The 15,066-nt window shown below is 48.4% G+C and overlaps 1 protein-coding gene across 1 annotated transcript in view; it reads left to right on the top strand.

Moving 5' to 3' along the window:
* The window catches only part of SPECC1L (sperm antigen with calponin homology and coiled-coil domains 1 like), a 98,036-nt gene that overhangs the window by 9,788 nt on the left and 73,182 nt on the right, over positions 1-15,066 (top strand). The window lies entirely within an intron of this gene.

Raw genomic sequence — 15,066 nt, 5'->3', positions numbered from 1 at the left:
GAAAATCAGATTTAGATTTTCCTCCCCCACAATGCAAAAGCTATCTTGGATTCAGAACTATGTTTTTCTAAGAACATTACGGACCGAAAGCAACTTGACCACTAGGACCATCTGGTGGCTCAAGAATGTTTTATTTTCTGCTTTTAGTCTTGTGTTTTGTGCAAATTATATACTAAAGTAACATTTGAAACAAATATTTATAATATTGTTATATTATGTTCTTTGGAATTTATTGTCCATTTATTTAATTTGTAAGGACGCAAAGAGAATGCTTAAAAGAATACTATGCAAGTGTGCCAGAATTGCATCTTCTTCGTCTTTTTGTCTGCGTTATGTTTTGTTTTGTTGTATTTAATACAAAAGGACAAATTGGGGGCAATTCGGTTGCTTTTAGGCGTCTATTTTTCCCATCTAAAGTTCAGTTATGTTTGGCTGCCCATGTACATCACGCATGTCGCGCCCAAACAGACAGAGTTGAATTGCTCTGTTTTGACACCCCACCCCCAGTGGCTGCCATGGAGGAAACAATGAAATCGCTCCCATTGAGCTTAGATGTGGTTTGCCCACATAATTGTGGGTAAAAAAATCTCACCTGTGTGCTACGCCTTAACATGCAATTATGTATGATAATCCAACACATTATTGGTGGAAAGTCAATTAAAGATTCCCTCTTGCCAAAACGATGTTTTAGTAAAAACAGGTTGCATTTCTGTAATAATGTGCACAGGGATAATACTGTCCACAGGGAAATGTGACGTGACCTGGCACATTGTCATTTTTTTGATACATTTTGGAAAATTAAAGCAAGCTTATAGCTAGTGTACTCGGTATACTGTTTGTTATATTTAAGAAAAGTCCTAATTTCACTGTCTTCCTTAATGATAAGTTTCCAGGTTTGGGATCAGTTGGGAAGTGGGTCGGTTTGGATAGTTCTGCTAGGACAAATCTGGCCATATAAGCATAAGTTCATATTCTTAGAATGGTCCGTATGTAATGACGCCCGAGTTCGGCGGGCTGTGCGAGATGCTGGCCCAACTTGGCCATTTTTTATAAGGTACAGTCAAACGCACCGGTGGTTAAGAAAGTACATACTAGTGACAGAAAATGATTCTATTTAGGTTAAAACTGTTTTGCATGTTCTTGAGGTGAGGGGGTGTGGTCTTTTTTTATTTTATTTTTATTTTTTTATTATCTTTATGGGTATTTCTATCCTGAAATGGCCATATCATAACAGGTATTGTGGCACCACAATACTTTTTAAGTAGGTTTTCCATGCAAACACTTATTTTCACCAGCAATAGGGTTCTTTGGAGCAGATATATTACCCTAGAGAAGGCATAAGGAAGTGATAAACCAGTGATAAGTGCAAAGTGATAAACGCACCAGCCAATCAGCTCCAATATGTAAATTAACACGTAGGAGCCAATTGGCTGCTGCGTTTATCACCTTGCACTTATCACTGGTTTATCACTTCCTTATGCTATCTCCAGGCTTAATACATCTGCCCCTTTGTCCGTTAATAAATAGGGTTCTTAGTATGGTAATTATAGTGCATTGAATTATTCAAGACTATGAGACAGATGTATTAAGCCTGTATAAAGCAGTGATCCGTGCATCCAGAAATTATTCACAGCGCTTCACTCTTTCCACATTTTGTTATGTTACAGCCTTATTCCAAAATGGAATAAATTCATATTTCTCTGACGTCCTAAGTGGATGCTGGGGACTCCGTCAGGACCATGGGGAACAGCGGCTCCGCAGGAGACAGGGCACAAAAATAAAGCTTTAGGATCAGGTGGTGTGCACTGGCTCCTCCCCCTATGACCCTCCTCCAAGCCTCAGTTAGGTTTTTGTGCCCGTCCGAGCAGGGTGCAATCTAGGTGGCTCTCTTAAGGAGCTGCTTAGAAAAAGTTTTTAGGTTTTTTATGTTCAGTGAGTCCTGCTGGCAACAGGCTCACTGCATCGAGGGACTTAGGGGAGAGAAGTTCAACTCACCTGCGTGCAGGATGGATTGGCTTCTTAGGCTACTGGACACCATTAGCTCCAGAGGGAGTCGGAACACAGGTCTCACCCTGGGGTTCGTCCCGGAGCCGCGCCGCCGACCCCCCTTGCAGATGCTGAAGATTGAAGGTCCAGAAACTGGCGGCAGAAGGCTTTTCAGTCTTCATGAAGGTAGCGCACAGCACTGCAGCTGTGCGCCATTGTTGTCACACACTTCACACCATAGGTCACGGAGGGTGCAGGGCGCTGCTGGGGGCGCCCTGGGCAGCAATGTATAATACCTTTTATGGCTAAAAAATACATCACATATAGCCCTTGAGGCTATATGGATGTATTAAACCCATGCCAGATAGCTCAAACTCCGGGAGAAAAGCCCGCCGGAATAGGGGGCGGGGCTTATTCTCCTCAGCACACAGCGCCATTTTCCTGCTCAGCTCCGCTGTGAGGAAGGCTCCCAGGACTCTCCCCTGCACTGCACTACAGAAACAGGGTAAAACAGAGAGGGGGGGCACTTTTTTTGGCGATATTTGATATATTTAAGCTGCTATAAGGATACAACACTTATATAAGGTTGTTCCCATATATATTATAGCGCTTGGGTGTGTGCTGGCAAACTCTCCCTCTGTCTCCCCAAAGGGCTAGTGGGGTCCTGTCTTCGATAAGAGCATTCCCTGTGTGTCTGCTGTGTGTCGGTACGTGTGTGTCGACATGTATGAGGACGATGTTGGTGTGGAGGCAGAGCAATTGCCGATAATGGTGATGTCACCCCCCAGGGAGTCGACACCGGAGTGGATGGCTTTGTTTATGGAATTACGTGATAATGTCAGCACATTACAAAAATCAGTTGACGACATGAGACGGCCGGAAAACCAGTTGGTACCTGCCCAGGCGTCTCAGACACCGTCAGGGGCTGTAAAACGCCTTTTACCTCAGTCGGTCGACACAGACCCAGACACGGACACTGAATCTAGTGTCGACGGTGAAGAAACAAACGTATTTTCAAGTAGGGCCACACGTTATATGATCACGGCAATGAAGGAGGCTTTGCATATCTCTGATACTGCAAGTACCACAAAAAGGGGTATTATGTGGGGGGTGAAAAAACTACCTGTAGTTTTTCCTGAATCAGAGGAATTGAATGATGTATGTGATGAAGCGTGGGTTAACCCAGATAGAAAAGTGCTAATTTCAAAAAAGTTATTGGCATTATACCCTTTCCCGCCAGAGGTTAGGGCGCGCTGGGAAACACCCCCTAGGGTGGATAAGGCGGTCACACGCTTATCAAAACAAGTGGCGTTACCGTCTCCTGATACGGCCGCCCTCAAGGATCCAGCTGATAGGAGGCTGGAAACTACCCTAAAAAGTATATACACACATACTGGTGTTATACTGCGACCAGCCATCGCCTCAGCCTGGATGTGCAGTGCTGGGGTGGTCTGGTCGGATTCCCTGACTGAAAATATTGATACCCTGGATAGGGACAGTATTTTATTGACTATAGAGCAATTAAAGGATGCTTTTCTTTATATGCGAGATGCTCAGAGGGATATTTGCACTCTGGCATCGAGAGTAAATGCGATGTCCATATCTGCCAGAAGAAGTTTATGGACGCGACAGTGGTCAGGTGATGCGGATTCTAAACGACATATGGAAGTATTGCCGTATAAAGGGGAGGAATTATTTGGCGTCGGTCTATCGGATCTGGTGGCCACGGCAACTGCCGGAAAATCCACCTTTTTACCTCAGACCCCCTCCCAACAGAAAAAGACACCGTCTTTTCAGCTGCAGTCCTTTCGTTCCTATAAGAACAAGCGGGCAAAAGGACAGTCATATCTGCCCCGGGGCAGAGGAAGGGGTAAGAGAGGACAGCAAGCTGCCCCTGCCCAGGAACAGAAGCCCTCCCAGGGTTCTGCAAAGCCCTCAGCATGACGCTGGGGCTTTACAAGCGGACTCAGGAGCAGTAGGGGGTCGACTCAAGAATTTCAGCGCACAGTGGGCTTGCTCATAGGTGGACCCCTGGATCCTGCAGGTAGTATCTCAGGGTTACAGGTTGGAATTCGAGAAGTCTCCCCCTCGCCGGTTCCTAAAGTCTGCTTTGCCAACGTCTCCCTCAGACAGGGCGACGGTATTGGAAGCCATTCACAAGCTGTTTTCTCAGCAGGTGATAGTCAAGGTACCCCTCCTACAACAAGGAAAAGGGTATTACTCCACGCTATTTGTGGTACCGAAGCCGGACGGCTCGGTAAGACCTATTCTAAATCTGAAATCTTTGAATCTGTACATACAGAAATTCAAATTCAAGATGGAGTCACTCAGAGCAGTGATAGCGAATCTGGAAGAAGGGGACTTTATGGTGTCCCTGGACATAAAGGATGCTTACCTGCATGTCCCAATTTGCCCTTCACATCAAGGGTACCTCAGGTTCGTGGTGCAAAACTGTCATTATCAGTTTCAGACGCTGCCGTTTGGATTGTCCACGGCACCTCGGGTCTTTACCAAGGTAATGGCCGAAATGATGATGATTCTTCGAAGAAGAGGCGTATTAATTATCCCTTACTTGGACGATCTCCTGATAAGGGCAAGGTCCAGAGAACAGCTGGAGGACGGAGTAGCACTAACCCAATTAGTGCTGCAACAACACGGGTGGATTCTGAATTTTCCAAAATCTCAGTTGACACCGACAACACGTCTGCTGTTCCTGGGAATGATTCTGGACACGGTTCAGAAAAAGGTGTTTCTTACGGAGGAGAAAGCCAAGGAGTTATCCAAACTTGTCAGGAACCTCCTAAAACCAGGAAAAGTGTCTGTGCATCAATGCACAAGAGTCCTGGGAAAGATGGTGGCTTCTTACGAAGCGATTCCATTCGGCAGATTCCACGCATAAACTTTTGTTTTTGATCTGTTGGACAAATGGTCCGGATCGCATCTGCAGATGCACCAGCGGATAACCTTATCACCACGGACAAGGGTGTCTCTTCTGTGGTGGTTGCAGAGTGCTCATCTGTTAGAGGGCCGCAGATTCGGCATACAGGACTGGGTCCTGGTGACCACGGATGCCAGTCTGAGAGGCTGGGGAGCGGTCACACAGGGAAGAAACTTCCAGGGAGTATGGTCAAGCCTGGAGATGTCTTTTCACATAAACATACTGGAGCTAAGAGCGATTTACAATGCTCTAAGTCTGGCAAAACCCCTGCTTCAGGGTCAGCCGGTGTTGATCCAGTCGGACAACATAACGGCAGTCGCCCACGTAAACAGACAGGGCGGCACAAGAAGCAGGACAGCAATGGCAGAAGCTGCAAGGATTCTTCGCTGGGCGGAAGATCATGTGATAGCACTGTCAGCAGTGTTCATTCCGGGAGTGGACAACTGGGAAGCAGACTTCCTCAGCAGACACGATCTACACCCGGGAGAGTGGGGACTTCATCCAGAAGTCTTCCGCATGATTGTGAACCGTTGGGAAAAACCAAAGGTGGATATGATGGCGTCCCGCCTCAACAAAAAACTGGACAGGTATTGCGCCAGGTCAAGAGACCCTCAGGCAATAGCTGTGGACGCTCTGGTAACACCGTGGGTGTTCCAGTCAGTGTATGTGTTCCCTCCTCTGCCTCTCATACCAAAAGTACTGAGAATTATACGGCAAAGGGGAGTAAGAACGATACTCGTGGCTCCGGATTGGCCAAGAAGAACTTGGTACCCGGAACTTCAAGAGATGCTCACGGAGGATCCGTGGCCTCTACCTCTAAGACGGGACCTGCTTCAGCAGGGACCGTGTCTATTCCAAGACTTACCGCGGCTGCGTTTGACGGCGTGGCGGTTGAACGCCGAATTCTAAGGGAAAAAGGCATTCCGGAAGAGGTCATTCCTACACTGGTAAAAGCCAGGAAGGAGGTGACGGCACAACATTATCACCGCATTTGGAGAAAATATGTTGCGTGGTGTGAGGCCAGGAAGGCCCCCACGGAGGAATTTCAATTGGGTCGATTCCTACATTTCCTGCAAACAGGATTGTCTATGGGCCTCAAATTGGGGTCCATTAAGGTTCAAATTTCGGCCCTGTCGATTTTCTTCCAGAAAGAATTGGCTTCAGTTCCTGAAGTCCAGACTTTTGTAAAAGGAGTACTACTTATACAGTCCCCGGTTGTGCCCCCAGTGGCTCCGTGGGACCTTAATGTAGTTTTGGATTTTCTCAAATCCCATTGGTTTGAGCCACTCAAATCGGCGGATTTGAAATATCTTACATGGAAAGTAACCATGCTACTGGCCCTGGCTTCAGCCAGGAGAGTGTCAGAATTGGCGGCTTTATCCTATAAAAGCCCATATCTGATTTTCCATTCGGACAGGGCAGAACTGCGGACGCGTCCTCATTTTCTGCCTAAGGTGGTGTCAGCGTTTCACCTGAACCAGCCTATTGTGGTGCCTGCGGCTACTAGCGATATGGAGGATTCCAAGTTGTTGGACGTGGTCCGGGCATTGAAAATATATATTTCAAGAACTGCTGGAGTCAGAAAGTCTGACTCGCTGTTTATATTGTATGCACCCAACAAGCTGGGTGCTCCTGCTTCTAAGCAGACGATTGCTCGTTGGATTTGTAGCAGAATTCAACTTGCACATTCTGTGGCAGGCCTGCCACAGCCTAAATCTGTCAAGGCCCATTCCACAAGGAAAGTGGGCTCATCCTGGGCGGCTGCCCGGGGGGTCTCGGCATTACAACTCTGCCGAGCAGCTACGTGGTCGGGGGAGAACACGTTTGTAAAATTCTACAAATTTGATACCCTGGCTAAAGAGGACCTGGAGTTCTCTCATTCGGTGCTGCAGTGTCATCCGCACTCTCCCGGCCGTTTGGGAGCTTTGGTATAATCCCCATGGTCCTGACGGAGTCCCCAGCATCCACTTAGGACGTCAGAGAAAATAAGATTTTACTTACCGATAAATCTATTTCTCGTAGTCCGTAGTGGATGCTGGGCGCCCATCCCAAGTGCGGATTGTCTGCAATACTTGTACATAGTTATTGTTACAAAAAAATCGGGTTGTTATTGTTGTGAGCCGTCTTTTCAGAGGCTCCTACGTTTGTCATACTGTTAACTGGGTTCAGATCACAAGTTGTACGGTGTGATTGGTGTGGCTGGTATGAGTCTTACCCGGGATTCATTATCCTTCCTTATTGTGTACGCTCGTCCGGGCACAGTATCCTAACTGAGGCTTGGAGGAGGGTCATAGGGGGAGGAGCCAGTGCACACCACCTGATCCTAAAGCTTTATTTTTGTGCCCTGTCTCCTGCGGAGCCGCTGTCCCCATGGTCCTGACGGAGTCCCCAGCATCCACTACGGACTACGAGAAATAGATTTATCGGTAAGTAAAATCTTATTTTTCCCTCAAAATTCTAAAATACCCCATATTGACAATGGGGTCGATTCAGTTCACGGACAGTTGAATAGCGCCGGGAATTAACTCCCGTCGCTATTCAATTCAGCTCAAGTTAAGTCGGCAAATGCACGTTCTCCCGAACTTAACAGGTTGATTTGTCGGGAGAACGGGCATTCTCCGACTTAACTCCCCGCCGCGATGCTGATTCCCGACAGAACCAGCCTCGCGCTGGCCGAACGGCAGCTCTTTTGTCGGATTTCCTCTCGCATCCCCCGGGGGTGAGAGAAGTATTCCCGACAATTGAGTGTCACTTGGCGCTGTATTGAATAGCACAGGGAGCTAATTCCCAACGCTATTCAGCTGTCAAAGAATTGAATCGACCCCAATGTGAGAAAAGTTGTTAGAGATTTTGGAATTTATTAAAACTAAAAAAACTAAAAATCACATGTACATAAGTATTCGCAGCCTTTGGTCAATACTTTATTGCACCTTTGGCAGCAATTACAGCCTCAAATCTTTTTTTTTTTTTTTTTTTAAACATTTTATTTATGCCAGGAGAGACTGAGAAAATAAGAATTTACTCACCGGTAATTCTATTTCTCGTAGTCCGTAGTGGATGCTGGGGACTCCGTCAGGACCATGGGGAATAGCGGCTCCGCAGGAGACAGGGCACAAAATTTTAAAATTTGACCACTAGGTGGTGTGTACTGGCTCCTCCCCCCATGACCCTCCTCCAAGCCTCAGTTAGGATACTGTGCCCGGACGAGCGTACACAATAAGGAAGGATTTTGAATCCCGGGTAAGACTCATACCAGCCGCACCAATCACACCGTACAACTTGTGATCTGAACCCAGTTAACAGTATGATAACGTAGGAGCCTCTGAAAAGATGGCTCACAACAATAAACAACCCGATTTTTTTGTAACAATAACTATGTACAAGTATTGCAGACAATCCGCACTTAGGATGGGCGCCCAGCATCCACTACGGACTACGAGAAATAGAATTACCGGTGAGTAAATTCTTATTTTCTCTGACGTCCTAGTGGATGCTGGGGACTCCGTCAGGACCATGGGGATTATACCAAAGCTCCCAAACGGGCGGGAGAGTGCGGATGACTCTGCAGCACCGAATGAGAGAATTCCAGGTCCTCCTTAGCCAGGGTATCAAATTTGTAGAATTTTACAAACGTGTTCTCCCCTGACCACGTAGCTGCTCGGCAGAGTTGTAATGCCGAGACCCCTCGGGCAGCCGCCCAAGATGAGCCCACCTTCCTTGTGGAGTGGGCATTGACAGATTTAGGCTGTGGCAGGCCTGCCACAGAATGTGCCAGTTGAATTGTGCTACAAATCCAACGAGCAATCGTCTGCTTAGAAGCAGGAGCACCCAGCTTGTTGGGTGCATACAGTATAAACAGCGAGTCAGATTTTCTGACTCCAGCCGTCCTTGAAATATATATTTTCAATGCTCTGACAACGTCCAGCAACTTGGAATCCTCCAAATCGCTAGTAGCCGCAGGCACCACAATAGGCTGGTTCAGGTGAAACGCTGATACCACCTTAGGCAGAAAATGAGGACGCGTCCTCAATTCTGCCCTGTCCGAATGGAAAATCAGATATGGGCTTTTATACGATAAAGCCGCCAATTCCGACACTCTCCTGGCTGAAGCCAGGGCCAGTAGCATGGTGACTTTCCATGTAAGATATTTCAAATCTACCGATTTGAGTGGCTCAAACCAATGGGATTTGAGAAAATCCAAAACTACATTGAGATCCCACGGTGCCACTGGGGGCACAACCGGGGGCTGTATATGTAGTACTCCTTTTACAAAAGTCTGGACTTCAGGAACTGAAGCCAATTCTTTCTGGAAGAAAATCGACAGGGCCGAAATTTGAACCTTAATGGACCCTAATTTGAGGCCCATAAATAATCCTGTTTGCAGGAAATGTAGGAATCGACCCAGTTGAAATTCCTCTGTCGGGGCCTTCCTGGCCTCACACCATGCAACATATTTTCTCCAAATGCGGTGATAATGTTGTGCCGTCACCTCCTTCCTGGCTTTGACCAGGGTAGGGATGACCTCCTTCGGAATGCCTTTTTCCCTTAGGATCCGGCGTTCAACCGCCATGCCGTCAAACGCAGCCGCGGTAAGTCTTGGAATAGACACGGTCCCTGTCTTCCGTGAGCATCTCCTGAAGTTCCGGGTACCAAGTACTTCTTGGCCAGTCCGGAGCCACTAGTATCGTTCTTACTCCCCTTTGCCGTATAATTCTCAGTACCTTGGGTATGAGAGGCAGAGGAGGAAACACATACACTGACTGGTACACCCATGGTGTTACCAGAGCGTCCACAGCTATTGCCTGAGGGTCTCTTGACCTGGCGCAATACCTGTCCAGTTTATTGTTGAGGCGGGACGCCATCATGTCCACCATTGGTCTTTCCCAATGGACTACAATCATGTGGAAGACTTCTGGATGAAGTCCCCACTCTCCCGGGTGAAGATCGTGTCTGCTGAGGAAGTCTGCTTCCCAGTTGTCCACTCCCGGGATGAACACTGCTGACAGTGCTATCACATGATTTTCCGCCCAGCGAAGAATCCTTGCAGCCTCTGCCATTGCCCTCCTGCTTCTTGTGCCGCCCTGTCTGTTTACGTGGGCGACTGCCGTGATGTTGTCCGACTGGATCAACACCGGCTGACCCTGAAGCAGAGGGTTTGCCAGGCTTAGAGCATTGTAGATTGCTCTTAGTTCCAGTATATTTATGTGAAGAGACGTTTCCAGGCTTGACCACACGCCCTGGAAGTTTCTTCCTTGTGTGACCGCTCCCCAGCCTCTCAGGCTGGCATCCGTGGTCACTAGGACCCAGTTCTGTATGCCGAATCTGCGGCCCTCTAACAGATGAGCACTCTGCAACCACCATAGCAGAGAGACCCTTTTTTCCAGGACTCTTGTGCATTGATGCACAGACACTGTCCCTGGTTTTAGTAGGTTCCTGACGAGTTCGGATAACTCCCTGGCTTTCTCCTCCGGAAGAAATACCTTTTTCTGAACAGTGTCCAGAATCATCCCTAGGAACAGCAGACATGTCGTCGGGATCAGTTGGGATTTTGGAAAATTCAGAATCCACCCGTGCTGTTGGAGCACTACTTGAGTTAGTGCTACTCCGACCTCCAGCTGTTCTCTGGATCTTGCCCTTATCAGGAGATCGTCCAAGTAAGGGATAATTAATACGCCTTCTCTTCGAAGAAGGATCATCATTTCGGCCATTACCTTGGTAAAGACCCTGGGTGCCGTGGACAATCCAAACGGCAGCGTCTGAAACTGATAATGACAGTTTTGTACCACGAACCTGAGGTACCCTTGGTGTGAAGGGCAAATTGGGACATGAAGGTAAGCATCCTTGATGTCCAAGGACACCATAAAATCCCCTTCTTCCAGATTCGCTATCACTGCTCTGAGTGACTCCATCTTGAACTTGAATTTTTTGTATGTACAGGTTCAGAGATTTCAGATTTAGAATAGGTCTTACCGAGCCGTCCGGCTTCGGTACCACAAATAGCGTGGAGTAATACCCCTTTCCCTGTTGTAGAAGGGGTACCTTGATTATCACCTGCTGAGAATACAGCTTGTGAATGGCTTCCAATACCGTCGCCCTGTCTGAGGGAGACGTTGGCAAAGCAGATTTTAGGAACCGGCGAGGGGGAGACTTCTCGAATTCCAACCTGTAACCCTGAGATACTACCTGCAGGATCCAGGGGTCCACCTGCGAGTGAGCCCACTGTGCGCTGAAATTCTTGAGGCGACCCCCCACCGCCCCTGAGTCCGCTTGTAAGGTCCCAGCGTCATGCTGAGGCCTTTGCAGAAGCCAGGGAGGACTTCTGCTCCTGGGAAGGGGCTGCTTGCTGCAGTCTCTTACCCTTTCCTTTGCCTCGGGGCAAATATGAATGTCCTTTTGCTCGCTTGTTCTTATAGGAACGAAAGGACTGCGGCTGAAAAGACTGCGTCTTTTTCTGCTGGGAGGGGACTTGAGGTAAAAAGGTGGACTTCCCGGCTGTTGCCGTGGCTACCAAATCCGATAGACCGACCCCAAATAATTCCTCCCCTTTATACGGCAATACTTCCATATGCCGTTTGGAATCCGCATCGCCTGACCACTGTCGTGTCCATAGACTTCTTCTGGCAGATATGGACATCGCACTTACTCTTGATGCCAGAGTGCAGATATCTCTCTGTGCATCTCGCATATAAAGGAATGCATCCTTTAATTGCTCTATAGTCAATAAAATACTGTCCCTATCCAGGGTATCAATATTTTCAGTCAGGGAATCCGACCAAGCCACCCCAGCACTGCACATCCAGGCTGAGGCGATTGCTGGTCGCAGTATAACACCAGTATGTGTGTATATACTTTTTAGAGTATTTTCCAGCCTCCTATCAGCTGGATCCTTGAGGGCGGCCGTATCAGGAGACGGTAACGCCACTTGTTTGGATAAACGTGTGAGCGCCTTGTCCACCCTAGGGGGTGTTTCCCAGCGCGCCCTAACCTCTGGCGGGAAAGGGTATAACGCCAATAACTTCTTTGAAATTAGCAGTTTTTTATCAGGGGTAACCCACGCTTCATCACACACGTCATTCAATTCCTCTGATTCAGGAAAAACTACAGGTAGTTTTTTCAGACCCCACATAATACCCCTTTTTGTGGTACTTGCAGTATCAGAGATATGCAAAGCCTCCTTCATTGCCGTGATCATATAACGTGTGGCCCTACTGGAAAATACGTTCGTTTCTTCACCGTCGACACTAGATTCGGTGTCCGTGTCTGGGTCTGTGTCGACCGACTGAGGCAAAGGGCGTTTTACAGCCCCTGACGGTGTTTGAGACGCCTGTACAGGTACTAACTGGTTTGCCGGTCGTCTCATGTCGTCAACCGACTTTTGCAGCGTGCTGACATTATCACGTAATTCCATAAACAAAGCCATCCATTCCGGTGTCGACTCCCTAGGGGGTGACATCACCATTACCGGCAATTGCTCCGCCTCCACACCAACATCGTCCTCATACATGTCGACACACACATACCGACACACAGCAGACACACAGGGAATGCTCTGATAGAAGACAGGACCCCACTAGCCCTTTGGGGAGACAGAGGGAGAGTTTGCCAGCACACACCAAAGCGCTATAATTATATAGGAACAACCTTATATAAGTGTTGTTTCCTTATAGCTGCTTAAATATATATAATATCGCCAAAAAATGCCCCCCCTCTCTGTTTTTTACCCTGTTTCTGTAGTGCAGTGCAGGGGAGAGCCTGGGAGCCTTCCTAGCAGCGGAGCTGTGTAGGAAAATGGCGCTGTGTGCTGAGGAGATAGGCCCCGCCCCCTATTCCGGCGGGCTCTTCTCCCGGTTTTTCTGAGACCTGGCAGGGGTGAAATACATCCATATAGCCTCATGGACTGTATGTGATGTATTCTTTTTAGCCAGAAAGGTATTAACATTGCTGCCCAGGGCGCCCCCCCCAGCGCCCTGCACCCTCAGTGACCGCCGGTGTGAAGTGTGCCTGAGCGCAATTGCACACAGCTGCAGTGCTGTGCGCTACCTCATGAAGACTGAAAAGCCTTCAGCCGCCGGTTTCTGGACCTCTTCTTACTTCGGCATCTGCAAGGGGGTCGGCGGCGCGGCTCCGGTGACCCATCCAGGCTGTACCTGTGATCGTCCCTCTGGAGCTAGTGTCCAGTAGCCTAAGAAGCAAATCCATCCTGCACGCAGATGAGTTCACTTCTTCTCCCCTAGGTCCCTCGTTGCAGTGAGCCTGTTGCCAGCAGGACTCACTGAAAATAATAAAACTATCAAAACTTTTACTCTAAGCAGCTCTTTATGAGAGCCACCTAGATTGCACCCTGCTCGGACGGGCACAAAAACCTAACTGAGGCTTGGAGGAGGGTCATGGGGGGAGGAGCCAGTACACACCACCTAGTGGTCAAATTTTAAAATTTTGTGCCCTGTCTCCTGCGGAGCCGCTATTCCCCATGGTCCTGACGGAGTCCCCAGCATCCACTAGGACGTCAGAGAAATATACAATACAGATTCAATTGCATAATAAAATATGAAAAATGAAAAACAGTCTCCATGGTGATAATTTTTCAGAGAATATTGTGCATACTTAAACAACTATACAGAGATTCCTCCCCAAGTGGGGAGCATATACATGAAAAAAAAAGAAACAGGAACAACAGGGAATAATGAGAGAGGGGGGAAGACAAAGAGAGGGGGAAAGAAAGGGAAAGGGAACAACAACAACATAGCCGATCTATGCCATAATATAAGATAAACATCCCACATTTCCACAGAGAGAGTATACATCAAACAATGCATAAGTAGACATTTGAATTACATACCACCATCTGTCCAATAGGGACTTGGAAGGGCGAGACGGCGTCCGGAGGGAGAGCCCAGGCGCACCGTGTTCAAAGGGCCGGAAAGCATGTTCAAAAGAATGGTTTGGGCATCATAGTGGGGGAGACATCGCACTCAACCAGGGGCCCCAAACGAGCTCAAATTTGTGTGGACAGTCATGCAGGTAATAAGTGATTTTCTCTGACGTCCTAAGTGGATGCTGGGGACTCCGTAAGGACCATGGGGAATAGCGGCTCCGCAGGAGACAGGGCACAAAAGTAAAAGCTTTAGGATCAGGTGGTGTGCACTGGCTCCTCCCCCTATGACCCTCCTCCAAGCCTCAGTTAGGTTTTTGTGCCCGGCCGAGAAGGGTGCAATCTAGGTGGCTCTCCTAAAGAGCTGCTTAGAGTAAAAGTTTTGTTAGGTTTTTTATTTTCAGTGAGTCCTGCTGGCAACAGGCTCACTGCAACGCGGGACTTAGGGGAGAAGAAGTGAACTCACCTGCGTGCAGGATGGATTGGCTTCTTAGGCTACTGGACACTAGCTCCAGAGGGACGATCACTGGTACAGCCTGGATGGGTCACCGGAGCCGCGCCGCCGACCCCCTTGCAGATGCTGAAGAGAGAAGAGGTCCAGAAATCGGCGGCTGAAGACTTCCCAGTCTTCTTAAGGTAGCGCACAGCACGGCAGCTGTGCGCCATTGCTCTCAGCACACTTCACACCAACGGTCACTGAGGGTGCAGGGCGCTGGGGGGGGGCGCCCTGGGCAGCAATGAAAGTACCTATGCTGGCTAAAAATACATCACATATAGCCCCTGAGGCTATATGGATGTATTTAACCCCTGCCAGGTTGTCAGAAAAACCGGGAGAAGAGCCCGCCGGAAAGTGGGCGGGGCCTATTCTTCTCAGCACACAGCGCCATTTTCCTACACAGCTCCGCTGCTAGGAAGGCTCCCAGGCTCTCCCCTGCACTGCACTACAGAAACAGGGTTAAAACAGAGAGGGGGGGGGCATTTTGTGTGGCGATATTATAATATATTAAGATGCTATAAGGGAAAACACTTATTATAAGGTTGTCCCTGTATAATTATAGCGTTTTGGTGTGTGCTGGCAAACTCTCCCTCTGTCTCCCCAAAGGGCTAGTGGGGTCCTGTCCTCTATCAGAGCATTCCCTGTGTGTGTGCTGTGTGTCGGTACGTGTGTGTCGACATGTATGAGGACGATGTTGGTGTGGAGGCGGAGAAATTGCCTGTAATGGTGATGTCACCCCCTAGGGAGTCGACACCGGAATGGATGGCTTATTTA

This window comes from Pseudophryne corroboree, chromosome 1 (assembly GCF_028390025.1).
Source record: "Pseudophryne corroboree isolate aPseCor3 chromosome 1, aPseCor3.hap2, whole genome shotgun sequence".
Lineage (NCBI taxonomy): Eukaryota > Metazoa > Chordata > Amphibia > Anura > Myobatrachidae > Pseudophryne > Pseudophryne corroboree.
Note: the sequence above shows the minus strand (reverse complement) of the source record. Positions and strands in the feature narration are given on the sequence as shown.